Below are 13293 nucleotides of genomic sequence, written 5' to 3' on the forward strand. Positions count from 1 at the left end.
CCCTCCTACTCCACCTGCTTGTGCTCTCTCTCTCTCTCTCTGTTAAATAAATAAATAAAAAATCTTAAAAAGAAAGAAAGCAAGAAAACTTGGCCAGGATGATGGCAGTGGCTACCTCCTTGGAGCATTTAACACCCAGACTGATGTCAGCAAATGCCTTGGAACCTGACCTGCTGATGAGCATGGGTCTAGCTTTTGCATAGACATAATCTTCAAAACCTCATCCTTGGAGGGATGTCCCCAGGAAATAGTCAGTGATCTTAGATTCCTTGATAGACAGGGAGAAGAGATAGATCTCCTCTAGGGACTTGATCTTCATGTCTGTGACCAGGTGGCCCAGCATGGTGATGGGGGTCCACTGCTTGTCCTTGGCCTTGACTCTTTGAGCTCTGTGGCCTCGGCCCTGGCCGAGATGCTCCTACTGAGGCCTCCGTGGAAGCCACCACGGTCTCCCATTCCAGAGCCCCTGGGCCCTACCATAGCACCAACATCATCTGCCATTTGTTTTCTTGGAGAAGAATCTCCTTTCTACAGTCTTTTGGGAATCTACCATAGGTTTTTGTTTGTTGGTTCCTATGAGGCTTAGTATAACAACCTTTATTTATAACTGTATTTTAAGTTGATAACCTAAGTTTGAACACATTCTAAACTCATTTTTACTCCCCCCGACCGCATCCATGTTTTGTGGTTTTGATGTCACATTTTACATACTTTTATCTTGTGTATCCCTTAACTAATTATTGTAGTTATACTTATTTTTACTACTTTTGTCTTTCAACCTTTATGCTAGCTTTATAAGTGATTAATCTACCATTTTTGCTATATGTTTACCTTTACTAATGAGATTTATACTTTCATATTTGTTTTTAATATTTATCAAAATAGTTTTCTTTTAAAAAGCCCCCACTGCTGCAGCCCCACTGGCTGGCTCTCCATCATCTATCCTCCCCAGCCTGGACACAGCTAGAATGGTCCTGAGTGGCCCAAGTGCCCCTTTAAGTCTTTCTTACCCAGGACATCTTGGAGAGCAGGGAGGAGAGTGCCCTGAGGTCCATAGTGGGTGGATGCTCTTCTTCCTGACTATTCCAGGCCTAGGATATAGTTGATGCCTTGCATCAGGCCAATGATGATAGGCCGCCAGGCTGCCAAATATCAAAGCCAATCTAGCGGTTGCCCATACATGATGTGAGGCCTCTCCCAGGGGTTGCTGAACATTCTTCTGAGGTTCACGTTCTGTTTGCAGTAGGGACACATCTGTTTGCTTCCTACAGTGCACCAGCTGAGGATGCAGAACTCATGGAATACGTGATTGCAAGACAGCTTATATATGTTCTTGATGACGTCCTCTTCACTGACATCCACAAAGATCTGCTGCCCACACACGGCACACACACTGTCTGAGAGGTGTTTGGTAGGCATGCCTGACTCATTGTAGAACCCTCTGGTAGGCGCCATGTAGTCTGCACACATTTGTGCAAAGTCTTGTTCAAGAACTCCATAGTAGAGGCCATAGAAGAAGAGAGAAATACCAAAGTCCATGGCATCTTCTGGTTTGATTTTGAATAATAGAGACCAGAGAGGGTAAACATGACAGCCATGTAGCCCACAATGCCAGTGGCATAGCTGATTTTACAGATCAACAAGAACTACTTATAAACCAACCTTGGGGTGTCTGTACGAGTGGTGAAGATGGTGGCAGTGGTGGAGGTGGAGGTTGGAGGAGGTATTGTTGGAGAACAGGAGCTGGATGAGGTTGATATGTTAGACCTCTCCCGAAAGGAGCAGTGGAGGGTTGAGCACACATGCATGCATACCAGACACCCATAGCCATGAAGCCATGCATGTTGAAATGGTCCTCATCCTCATGGCTACTTTGGTGGTGGCTCAGCTGCTCCTGGTACAGGGGAAACAGAGCTACAATATGGTGACCCTCTTTCAGGTATGGGTTGTTCCCCTCTATTTCACAGTGACGCTGCACTGGTGGAGGTTCCTAGTGATCTGGATCTTGTTCTCTGCTGACACAGCTTTTGTCACCTTCTGAGCCATCTGAAAACCACTAGTACAGATAATCCCAAGGTTGGTGTCTTATGTTTTCTTCTTATGAATTTGCACTTTTTATTTTCAGCTTAAAGAAGTCCCTTTAACATTTCTTGTAATGCTGGTTTAGATGAACTCTTTCAGGTTTTCTTTGCCCAGAAAATTCTTTATCTTTCTTTCAATTCTGAATGATTTTGCTGGGTGTGAAGTATTTTGGTTGAAGTTTATTTCCTTTCCTTTCAGCACTTTGACTATATTGTGCTACTCCCTTCTGGCTTGAAAAGCTTCTGCTGAAAATCTGCTATAGTCTTTTTTTTTTTTTTTTAATACTTGTTATAATTTTTTATTGCTGCTTTTAAGATTTTCTCCTTGTCTTTAACTTTTGACTTTTTTTTTTTTAAAGATTTTATTTATTTATTTGACAGAGAGAGACACAGCGAGAGAGGGAACATAAGCAGGGGGAGTGGGAGAGGGAGAAGCAAGCTTCCCACTGAGCAGAGAGCCCGATGTGGGGCTCGATCCCAGGACCCTGGGATCATGACCTGAGCCAAAGGCAGACGCTTAATGACTGAGCCATCCAGGCGCCCCTAACTTTTGACATTTTAATTAGAAAGTGTCTTTGTGTGGGTCTCTGGGTTCATCTTAATGGGAACTTTCTAGAATAAGATGTCTGTTTCCTTCTCTGGGTTAGGGAAATTTTCTGCCATTTTATTCATTTCTTCAAGTAAGTTTTCTACCCTTTTCTCTCTCCATCTCCTTCTGTGACAGATATAGTGTGAATTTTAAGTCTGTTTGATGTTTTCCAATTAGTCCCTTCATTTTTTTTCATTCTTTTTTTGCTGCTCTGATTGGGTGATCTCCAGTGCCCTATTTTGAGTTCACTGATTCTTCTGCTTCATCCAATCTGCTGTTGAACCCCTTTAGTGTATTTTTTGGTTCAGTTATTGCATTCTTCAGCTCTATGACTTCCATTTGGTACTTTCTTATATTTTCTAACTCTTTTTTGAAGTTCTCACTGTGTTTTCTTCTTCCAAATTCGGAAAACATCTTAATAATCATTACTTTGAATTTTTCATCGGGTAAATTACTTACCTCTGTTTCATTAAGGGTTTTTTGGTGGGGGGGAGTTTTATTTTTTCATTTGGAACACATTCCTGTTTCTTCATTTTGCTTGACTCTTTGTGTTTGTTTCTGTGTATTAAATGAAACAGTCAACTCTCCCAGTCTTGGAAGAATGTCTCTTGTAGGAGATGAACCTTTGACATTCAACCTTTTCCTAGTTCTTGGTTGTCTCTTGGTCCTTTATGATTTTCCAAGCAGCCTAATTTATTGTTAATAGCTCCCAGTTATTGAGGGTGTGCCAAGGGGCACGTATCCATGTCCCAGAGGGGAATATCTCAGCTAAGGCCTAAATCCAGGCTGATTGGAAGCCAGATCTTCAGGCAATACTTTTAAAGTATGCATATATATATATATATATACATACATATATATATATATGCAAAACATGTATGTTATGTATGTTTACACATACAGTTCTGTGGGACCACAAGGTTAAGCCTTGCTGGCCACCATAGCATGAGATCTGGAGTTGTGCTGTGAACAACAGTTTCAAAAATCAACACTCTGGACTAGTGTATAACTTCTTTCTGGGAGATACTGGCAAATTATAGTGAGGGAGAGGGAGGGCGCAATGATGGTGTTCCTCTACCTGTGTTCCGTGTGAGTGCCTCCATAGCCTCTAAGGTATATGCCAAACCTGAAGCCTGTTCATCAATCTGAAGCACCGGGACAAGCAAATGGGTCTCTTTCAACAGAGACACCGGGGGGTGGGGGTGTGTTTCAGTTTGTTGTTTGTTCAGTGCCCTGGGGGTGGCACCCTACCAAGAACTGTCCCTCCAATTGTTAAAAGTCCTATGGGAGCCAGGAATACAGGCCCCCCTGGCCAGAGCCAGAGCCTGACCAGAGCCAAGCATTCAAAGGGCCTCCCCTGTGTGGCAGCCACAAACACGAGGACACCAGATGTAAAAAGTGGGATACCAAACACATGTAAGAGCTCCCTTCCAAGAGACTGGTGCTCTGGATTGCAACTGAGGGTGAACATGAACATAGTGCCCATCTTCTGAGATCTCTGGTCAGGTTTACAATCAGCCCTTAGATGTATGTTTAATTAGCAGCCTGTCCCTCAGGCTGTAGCTATGATGCTGTGCTTGTAGGCATCTTTCACAGATGGATTGAGCTCCTGGTCTTTTGCCTCTTGCTGTGTCCTGAGTGTGGTAACTGTTTAAGAACTCTTTCACCATTGGTGACAATCTTATGAGACCTGTGAGTGTAAGCCCCAATGGCTGTTAGAGCCAGATGATGTGGACATGTTCTGTGGCAGCAGCTCTGAAAATCAAGGTGCCAGACAAGGGTATAAGCTTCTTTCGGAGAGATACTAGTAAGTTAGAGCAAGGCAAAGCGCAAAGATTGTACCCAATGGCCTCCGTTTTCCTGAAAGCATGTCTTTGGGCACCTAAATGTGTGTTAGACCAGAAACCTACCCCTCAAGCCAAATTTCTTGGACAAGCAAATAGGCCACTTTCTCAGAAAGACTAGGGGTGTGTTTCATTCTGCTATGTGTGCAGAGCCCTGGGGGTGGTATTTTGCCAAGAACTGTGTCTGACTGTAGAGTACCATGGGATCCAAGAAAACAAGCCTCCTTGGCCACTAGAGCCAGGCTATCAAGGAGCACTCCTGGGCTGTGACTGCAAAAACTGGGGCACCAGATGTGTGTAAAAGCTCCCCTTCAGGAGATAGTGGTGCTGCAGAGTGTGGCCGAGTGAGCATGCAAAGATGGTACCTACCATCTAAGGAAGAAGAAAAATGGTGTCTGCTGACTTTAGCAACACAGAGGGAGAGTACAAAAGTAGTGCACACTGGTTGGAGGATAAAGATGGCATCCACGGTGAACAAAAAAGTCTAACGTTAAAAAAAAAGGGACTTACTAGCTTTAGAAGTTAGAGGGAGAACTTAACAGTGGCGCTCAGCAGCACCTCCTTCCCCTGAGAGTATCCCAACAGGCTATGGCCTCTCAGATGACACTCTAAGATTAGCAAATGTATTTCTTTGACATAGGGTCTGGGTGCTTTTCAAACAGCTTTTTCTGGGCTGGGCTGCAGGATGAGTGAGTCTGAGCATGACCACTTTAAGAGATGTTTCTCAGTTTGATACAGCTCCAAGGCCAGTTGGCTTTCAAAGCCACATGTTTTGAATATAATCTCTCAGGTGCAGATCGGAAAAGTTGGGGTACCTGATGTGGGGTACAAACCTTTGGTTCTGCAGGGAGAAGCTCTGGGTTTGTTAGTTCCCTCCCATTTGTGGTTTACTGCACTGAGGTCAGGTTTATGGCAGGACTGCATCACTGCCTCTCCCACCCACCTTGATGTGGCTAAGTCATTATCTTAGCAGGCCTCTTCTCTTTAGGTGGAAATTGACAAGCTGATTATGAAATTCATATGGGAATATGAAGGATCGGGTTTTGTAGAGCAGTGTTGAAGAAGAATTACTTCATTAACTTACACTACCTGATTTACTCTAATGCTATAGTAATCAAGATTGTGATAGTGAATAAAGATATACAGATTAGATCAATGGAACAGCATAAGAGTTGAGAAAGAAATTATTTTTGACAAAGCAATCCAATGGGGGAAACAGAGGTTTCTAAACAAATAGTGCTGGAATGATTAGATATTCACATAGATAAAAAAATCACCTTGACCCCTTATCTCACATACACAAAACTTAAGATGGATCATGGATCTAAATGTAAAAGTTAAGCGGGAAAGCTTCTAGAAGAAAAAGTAGAGAATAGGCTTAGCTTTCTTTGGTAGGCTATAAAAAGCAACAAGTATTAAAACTACTGTAAATTAAAATTAATCACAATAAAAAAAATGACCACCATTAAGAGATAGAAAACATTTATCTGTAAAGGACTTGTATCCAGATTGTATAGCGAACCCCTACAGCAATAAAAGGACAACTCTATTAATTGAAGAAATATTATAAGAGATACTTCATACATGATGCTACATTCATAGTCTGTGAGCATATTGGACTTCAATGTGTGAATTTGGGGGGGCACATTTCAGCCTATAACAGTATTATAAAGAAAAATTTAAAAATTATTTTTAAGTTTTTATTTAAATTTTAGTTAACATACAGTGTAATATTAATTTTAGGTGTACGATATAGTGATTCAACACTTACATATAACACCCAGCGCTCATCACATCAAGTGCACTTCATACTCCCATCACCTATTTAACCCACCCCCCCACCCATCTCCCTTCTGGAAACCATTAGTTTGTTCTCCATAGTTAAGAGTCTGTTTCTTGGATTGTCTGTCTCTCTCTTTTTTTTTTTTTTCCCTTTGCTTGTTTGTTTTGTTTCTTAAGTTTTACTTATGAGTGAAATCATATAATTGTCTTTCTCTGACTGACTTATTTCACTTAGCATAATACCCTGTAGTTCCATCCATGTTGTTGCAAATGGCAAGATTTCTTTTTTTTTTTTTTGATGGCTGCATAATATTCCATTGTGTGTGTGTATCTTCTTTATCCATTCATCTGTCAATGAACATCTGGGCTCTTTCCGGTTTGGCTATTGTGGACATTTTGCTATAAACATGGGGGTGCAGGTGCCCCTTTGGATCACTACATTTATATCTTTGGGGTAGATACCCATTAGTGCAATTGCTGGGTTGTAGGGTAGCTCTATTTTTAACTTTTTGAGGAACCTCCATACTATTTTCCAGAGTGGCTGCACCAGTTTGCATTCCCACCAACAGTGCAAGAATGTTCTTCTCTGCATCCTTGCCAACACCCGTTGTTTCTTGTATTGTTGATTTTAGCCGTTCTGATAGGTGTAAAGTGATATCTCATTGTAGTTTTGATAAACAGAGAACTGATTTTTCTTAAGAATATGAGTTTTCTGTTAGAGTATTAGATTGAAAATGTACAGTGGGTTGTTGATGTACAGTGGTTGTTGATGTCACCTTGGAATGTTTGGGAGAAAACCAGCATTGGATGCTGATTTGGAGAGCAGTTAGAGGTACTATATTAAAATTAAAGCCAACACAAGGAAATTTCATTTTCTCTTCACTCTGAATCTATATTTCTGGGGCAAGAAGAAAAAAAATAGTATGGGTAGTTGTAAAAATTATTAAAAGTATGAAGAAATGAGCCCACAAGAGAAATTAGAATGAGAAATTGGAATGGAATGATAAGATTTATTTCTCATGGATTTATTTCAGTAGTTTTGTCACAGTTTATTTTTCCTTTTTCAAATACCAGCAATTTTTAAAACACTAATTATAATGAAAATGTTTTTCAGATTATAAATATTTTGGGAGGGATTTACTTTTTGAGTTTCAAAGCCAAAAAAACATCTTCTTTGGTGGTCCAGAAAAATCTTTCCCTTTTTTTCTTCTCTGGCTGCTGTAGTTATAGCAGCTATGACAGAGGCATCTGGGATTTGTGCTCTTTCTGAAAGAATGGAAGACTGCCAGTCTTGGGTCCCCTGATATGCTGATGTGGAACACTGTCTCCTCTGTTTTACCATAAATGCCTGTGAGACATCTAGGTTGTTGAACATTCCATGGCTCTCAGCTCTACTTCAGAGGTTATCCAAAGAGATGAAAGAAGGCTTCTTATAGAACTAAAGTTGATAATAAGATGATGGTCATACAACTTTACTCTCTCCTGACCATTTCTGTATCTTTACACAAAAGAATCAAGCCTACATCCACTCAATTTCTTTTATACAATAAAGTGTGAGTGTTTGCTTTCCATTTGATTGAATGTACCCTTTTCCATTGGTACAGCATTTAAATACAAATTTTAGAATCGGTCCCAAGTTCACAAAGTTATAGCCTAAGAAAGACTAACTTAGGTGACTTGTTTTATCCTAAGAAATGTCACACTATGGATTTTTTTTCTCTAAACATTCTAACTTTTGCAGGTATTGCCTTCTGACGGGGCTGGAAAGGGCTGTCTGTTATGACAGTTTAAAAGAGGAGATTCCAGGGCTCTGATGATATGACTGTAGTTTAAAACTAGCCCTTCAACAGGGAGCTGGAGAAACTGATCACTTGAGGAGAGTAAGCAGGAACTGACAAGAAGTTAGAGTCAAAGAAGTCAGGGTAGAATGAATAGAGGCAATTACTGGTGAGATAGGGGAGGCCCATTAACACTAGTGTCACCTTCTGAATTTGAAATTATTATTCTACTTTTTGAAGTCCTTTTCAAGAAAACCTATGTGTGCCCCTTTATTTGGAAAGTCCTCTGATGTCAGGTCATTTAGTCTCATACAAGCCACTTAATCTGTATAAATGGTGAAACCCATTATTTTATAATCTTCCACTTTTAGTTGTTAGCACTCCAGTTGCTACTGATTTGCTTTAAAAAATAACTAAAATAATACACTGGGGTCAAAGGGATGATTATATATTTTTGTCTCAAGTAAAAGTATGTTAATTGTTTAATATACCAAAATGATAAATAAATATACAAAATGTATTAGAATAGTACTTTAATTATTAAAGTTGCTTATCTCACAAAGGGCACTGGCCATAAGTAGCAGTCAGTTATGGAAGAAAAATAGTGTGAGACATTATCCATTTATTTTTTCTTAGTCTTTTCTTATTTTATTGGACCATACATTTTAACATGTTGTTAAATTGATACACTTTGATTGTTGTGATTCTTTTCTCTTATTGGGGTGTCTACACACTTAATTGTTTAAAGAAACTTTAGTATCTGTTATCCTTGCCACATACACTTCTTAGCTACATGCAGTTGGTCATCACATCTCTCAATTTATTTATTTATTTTAAAGATTTATATTTTTTTATTTCTTTGAGAGAGTATGCACAAGTAGGCAGAGTAGCAGGCAGAGTGAGAGGGAGAAGCAGACTCCCCACTGAGCAGAGAGCCTGATGCAGGGCTTGATTTCAGGACCCTGGGATTATGACCTGAGCTGAAGGCAGATGCTTAACTAACTGAGCCACTCAGGTACCCCAGATCTCTTGATTTATTTAAAAAAATTTTATTGAGGTGAAATTCACATAATATAAAATTAACTTTCTAAAGTAATTTCAGTGACAGTACATTGTAGCATGTTGTGTAGCCACCACTTCTGCTTCATTTCAAAACATTTTCATCACCCAAAAAGGAAACACCGTATCATTAAGCATCCACTCCCAAATCCCCCCTACCCCACACCTCAGGAATACCAGTCTTCTCTCTGTTTCAGTAAATTTACCTGTTCTGAATATTTCATATAAATGGAATCATATAGTTTGTGACATTTTGTGTTTGGTTTCTTGCTTAGAATAATGTTTTTGAGGTTCATCAGTACTTCATTCTTTTTTATGGCCGAATAATATTCTGTTGTATGAATATACCAAAATTATCAGTTCATCTGTTGATGGATATTTGGGTTTTTCCACCCTTTGGCTATTGTGAATATTGCTGCTAAGAACATTGGTGTATAAATATTAGTTTGAGTACCTGTTTTAAATTCTCTTGGGTATATACCAAGGACTGGGATTACTGGGTCATATGGCAATTCTATATTTAACTCACTGAGAAACCAGTAACCTTTTCCCATAGAGATTGCATTATTCTACATTCTCACCAGCAATGCACAGTGTTCCAATTTCTCTACTTCCTCACCATCATATATTTTCCTCTTTAAAAAAACTTTATTGTAACAGTTCTAATGGGTATAAAGTAGTATATTATTGTGGTTTGGGTATTTATTTCCCTAATGAGTAATGATGATAACCATGTTTTCCTTGTCATTTGTATATCTTCTTTGAAGAAATGGCTATTTAAGTCCTTTATTGATTTTTTTAATTGGGTTTTTTTTTTCCTCTTATTGAGCTGGGAGAGTTTGGATTTTTTAAAAATATATTCTAGTTAGTAAACCCTTGTCAAATATATAATTGGCAAATATTTTCTTCCATTAAGTAACTTGACTTATCACTTTCTTTTTTAAAATACCTAGTATTACCAGAAGCCTTGTGGGGTTTTTTATTTGTTTGTTTATTTAAAAAGATTGTGACTCCCATCTATTTTTTATTTGATAAATTTGACATGTTACACTTTGTTAATTTAAGGTATACAGCATGTTACTTTGACACATTTATATATTATAATTTGATTGCCATTTGAAGCAGTATTTATCATATTATATTGTTATAGTACAGTATTATTGTTTATAGTCATTATATTGTGCATCACATCTTTATGGCTTATTTTACTAATGTTAAAGTTTCTACCCTTACAAACTATAAATCTTATCCCTCACTCCCCATCATGTGGTAACCACTATTTTACCCTCTGTTGTTTTCCAAGTTTGATATTTATAGATTCCACATTGGTGATATCATATAGTACTTGTCTCTGTCTGACTTATCCACTTAGCATAATGTACTCAGTGTCTATCCATTTTGTCACAAATGGCAGATCCTCCTTTCTCATTACCAAGTAATATTCCATTGTGTCTATATATGCCACATCTTTTTTTTAAAAAAATTCTTTTTTTTTTTTTTTTAAAGATTTTATTTATTTATTCATGACAGACAGAGAGAGAGAGAGAGAGGCAGAGGGAGAAGCAGGCTCCCGAGGAGCAGGGAGCCCGATGCGGGACTCGATCCCAGGACCCTGAGATCATGACCTGAGCCGAAGGCAGACGCTTAACCATCTGAGCCACCCAGGTTCCCTTAAAAAAAATTCTTTCACCCATCAATGGGTATTTGGGTTGTTTCCCCATCTTGGCTATTTTGAATAATGTGTGATAAACATGGGTGTGCATATATCTCAACAAAATCCTATTTGTATTTTCTTTGAGTATATAACTAGAAGTGGAATTGCTGGATCATATGGTAGATATATTTTTAATTTTTTGAAAAACCTCCATATTATCTAATGTAGTCTTTGGGCTTATTTACATTCCCACTAACAGTGTGTAAGTGTTCCTTTTCAATAACATCCTCCCTAGTACTTGTCCCTTCCTAACAGCTGTGAGGTGATATCTCATGGTAGTTTTTGTTTGCATTTCCCTAATGATTAGTGATGTTAAGCATTTATTCATGTGCCCGGTGGTCATTTTGATGCCCTCTGTGGAAAAATGTCTATTTAATTTTTCTGCCCATGTTTTAATTGGATTGTTTGTGGTTTTCTTATTAAATTATGTTCTTTATGTATTTTGTATATTAATCTCTTTTCTAATATGTAGTTTGCAAATATTTTCTCTCATTCTTTAGTCTGCCATCTCCTTTATCTTACTTGTTTCTTTTACTGTGCAGAAGCTTTGAGTTTGATGTAGTCTCATTTGTTGATTTTTGCTTTTGCTATTTGTGCTTTTGACATCATCCAAAAATCATTGCCAAGATGAGTATTGATGAACTTCTCCCCTATGTTTTCTTCTAGGAGTTTTGTGGAATCAAGTTTTATGTTTAAATCTTAAGTTTTGAATTTTTGTGTGTGGTATGAGATAGAGGTCCAATTTCATTGCTCTGCATGTGGTTATCCAGTTTTCCAGGCACTGTTTGTTGTTGTTCCTCACTGGGTGTTCTAGCCTCTCTTGTTGATTATTGGTTGATTGTATATGCCAGGATTTAATTCTGGACTCTATTCAGTTCTGTTGGGCAATGTGTCTGTTTTTATGGTACCGTACTATTTTTATTACTATGACTTTGCAGTAAAGTTTGAAATCAGGAAGTGTGATACCTTCAGCTTTGTTCTTTCTTCTCAGGATTGCTTTGACTATTTGGGGTCTTTTGTGGTTCCACACAAATTTTAGAATTGTTATTCTATTTTTGTGAAGAATGCCTTTGGTATTTTGATGGGGTTTGTGTTGAATATGTAGATGGCTTTGGGCAGTATGGCCATTTTTATAATATTTATTCTTCTGATCCATGACATGGGCTATCTTTCCACTTGTTTGTGTCTTGCTCAGTATCTTTTATCAAAGTCTTATAGTTTTCATTGTGCAGATCTCTCACTTCTTTGGTTAAATTTATTACTAAGTATTTTATTGTTTTTGATGCTATCGTGATTGGGATAGTTTTCTTATTTCTTTTCCCAGTGCTTCATCATTAGTGTAAAGGAAGCCACTGATTTCTGTAAGTTGATTTGTAACCAACTTTTGTGAAATTGTTGATTAATTCCTGTTTTGTTTTTTTTTGATGGACTATGGGATTTTTCTGTATACAAGTTCAGAGTCAGCAAATAGTGACGGTTTTACTTTTTTTTTTTTTAAGATTTATTTATTTATTTGAGAGAGAGAGAGAGAGAGCACGAGATGGGGGAAGGTCAGAGGGAGAAGCAGACTCCCTGCAGAACAGGGAGCCCAGTTCAGGACTCCATCCTGGGACTCCAGGATCATGACCCTAGCTGAAGGCAGTCACTTAACCAGCTGAGCCACCCCAGTGCCTCTACTTCTTCTTTTCTGATGTGGATGCCTTTTATGTCTTTGTGTTGCCCAGTTGCTCTAGCTAGGACTTCCAGTGCTATATTGAATAGGTGAGCATAGCCAACCTTGTTTTGTTCCTGATCTCAGAGGAAATTCTTTCAATTTTTCTCCATTGAGTATAATCTTAGCTGTGGGTTTCTTGTATATGGCTTTTATTATGTTGAGGTATGTTCCTTCTATACCAAGTCTATTGAATGTTTTTTTATCATGAAAGGATGTTTTTTCTGCATCCATTGAGATAATCATGTGATTTTGATCTTTCATTTTATTGATGTGGTGGATTACATTTATTCACTTGCATACATTGAACTATCCTTGCATCCCAGGGATGAATCCTATTTGGTCATAGTATATGATCCTTCTAATTTGTTCTTGAATTTGGTTTGCTAATACATGTTGAGAATTTTTTTTATCTATATTCATCAGGGATATTGGTCTGTAGTTGTGATGTCTGTCTATCTGGTATTGGTATCAAGGTAATACTGGCTTTGTAGAATGAGTTTAGAAGTGTTTCCTCTTCCTCCATATTTTGGAACACTTTGAGGAGAATTGGTGTTAATTCTTCTTTAAATGTTCAGTAGAATTCACTAATAAAGCTGTTTGGCCCTGGAGTTTTCTCTGTTGGAATTTTTTGATAACTGACTCAATCTCATGACTTGTTACTGCTCTGTTCAGATTTTTATATTTCTTCCTAATTCAGTCTTGGTAGAATCTTGTGTGTTTCTAGAAATGTAC

The 13293-nt window shown here is 38.3% G+C and overlaps 1 protein-coding gene and 1 pseudogene across 1 annotated transcript in view; one reads left to right on the top strand and one right to left on the bottom strand.

Annotated features, from left to right (window-relative positions):
* Positions 1-13293, top strand: part of SPIDR (scaffold protein involved in DNA repair) — a 488464-nt gene that overhangs the window by 28469 nt on the left and 446702 nt on the right. The window lies entirely within an intron of this gene.
* Positions 1081-1808, bottom strand: LOC110578750 (annotated as a pseudogene).

This window comes from Neomonachus schauinslandi, chromosome 4 (assembly GCF_002201575.2).
Source record: "Neomonachus schauinslandi chromosome 4, ASM220157v2, whole genome shotgun sequence".
Lineage (NCBI taxonomy): Eukaryota > Metazoa > Chordata > Mammalia > Carnivora > Phocidae > Neomonachus > Neomonachus schauinslandi.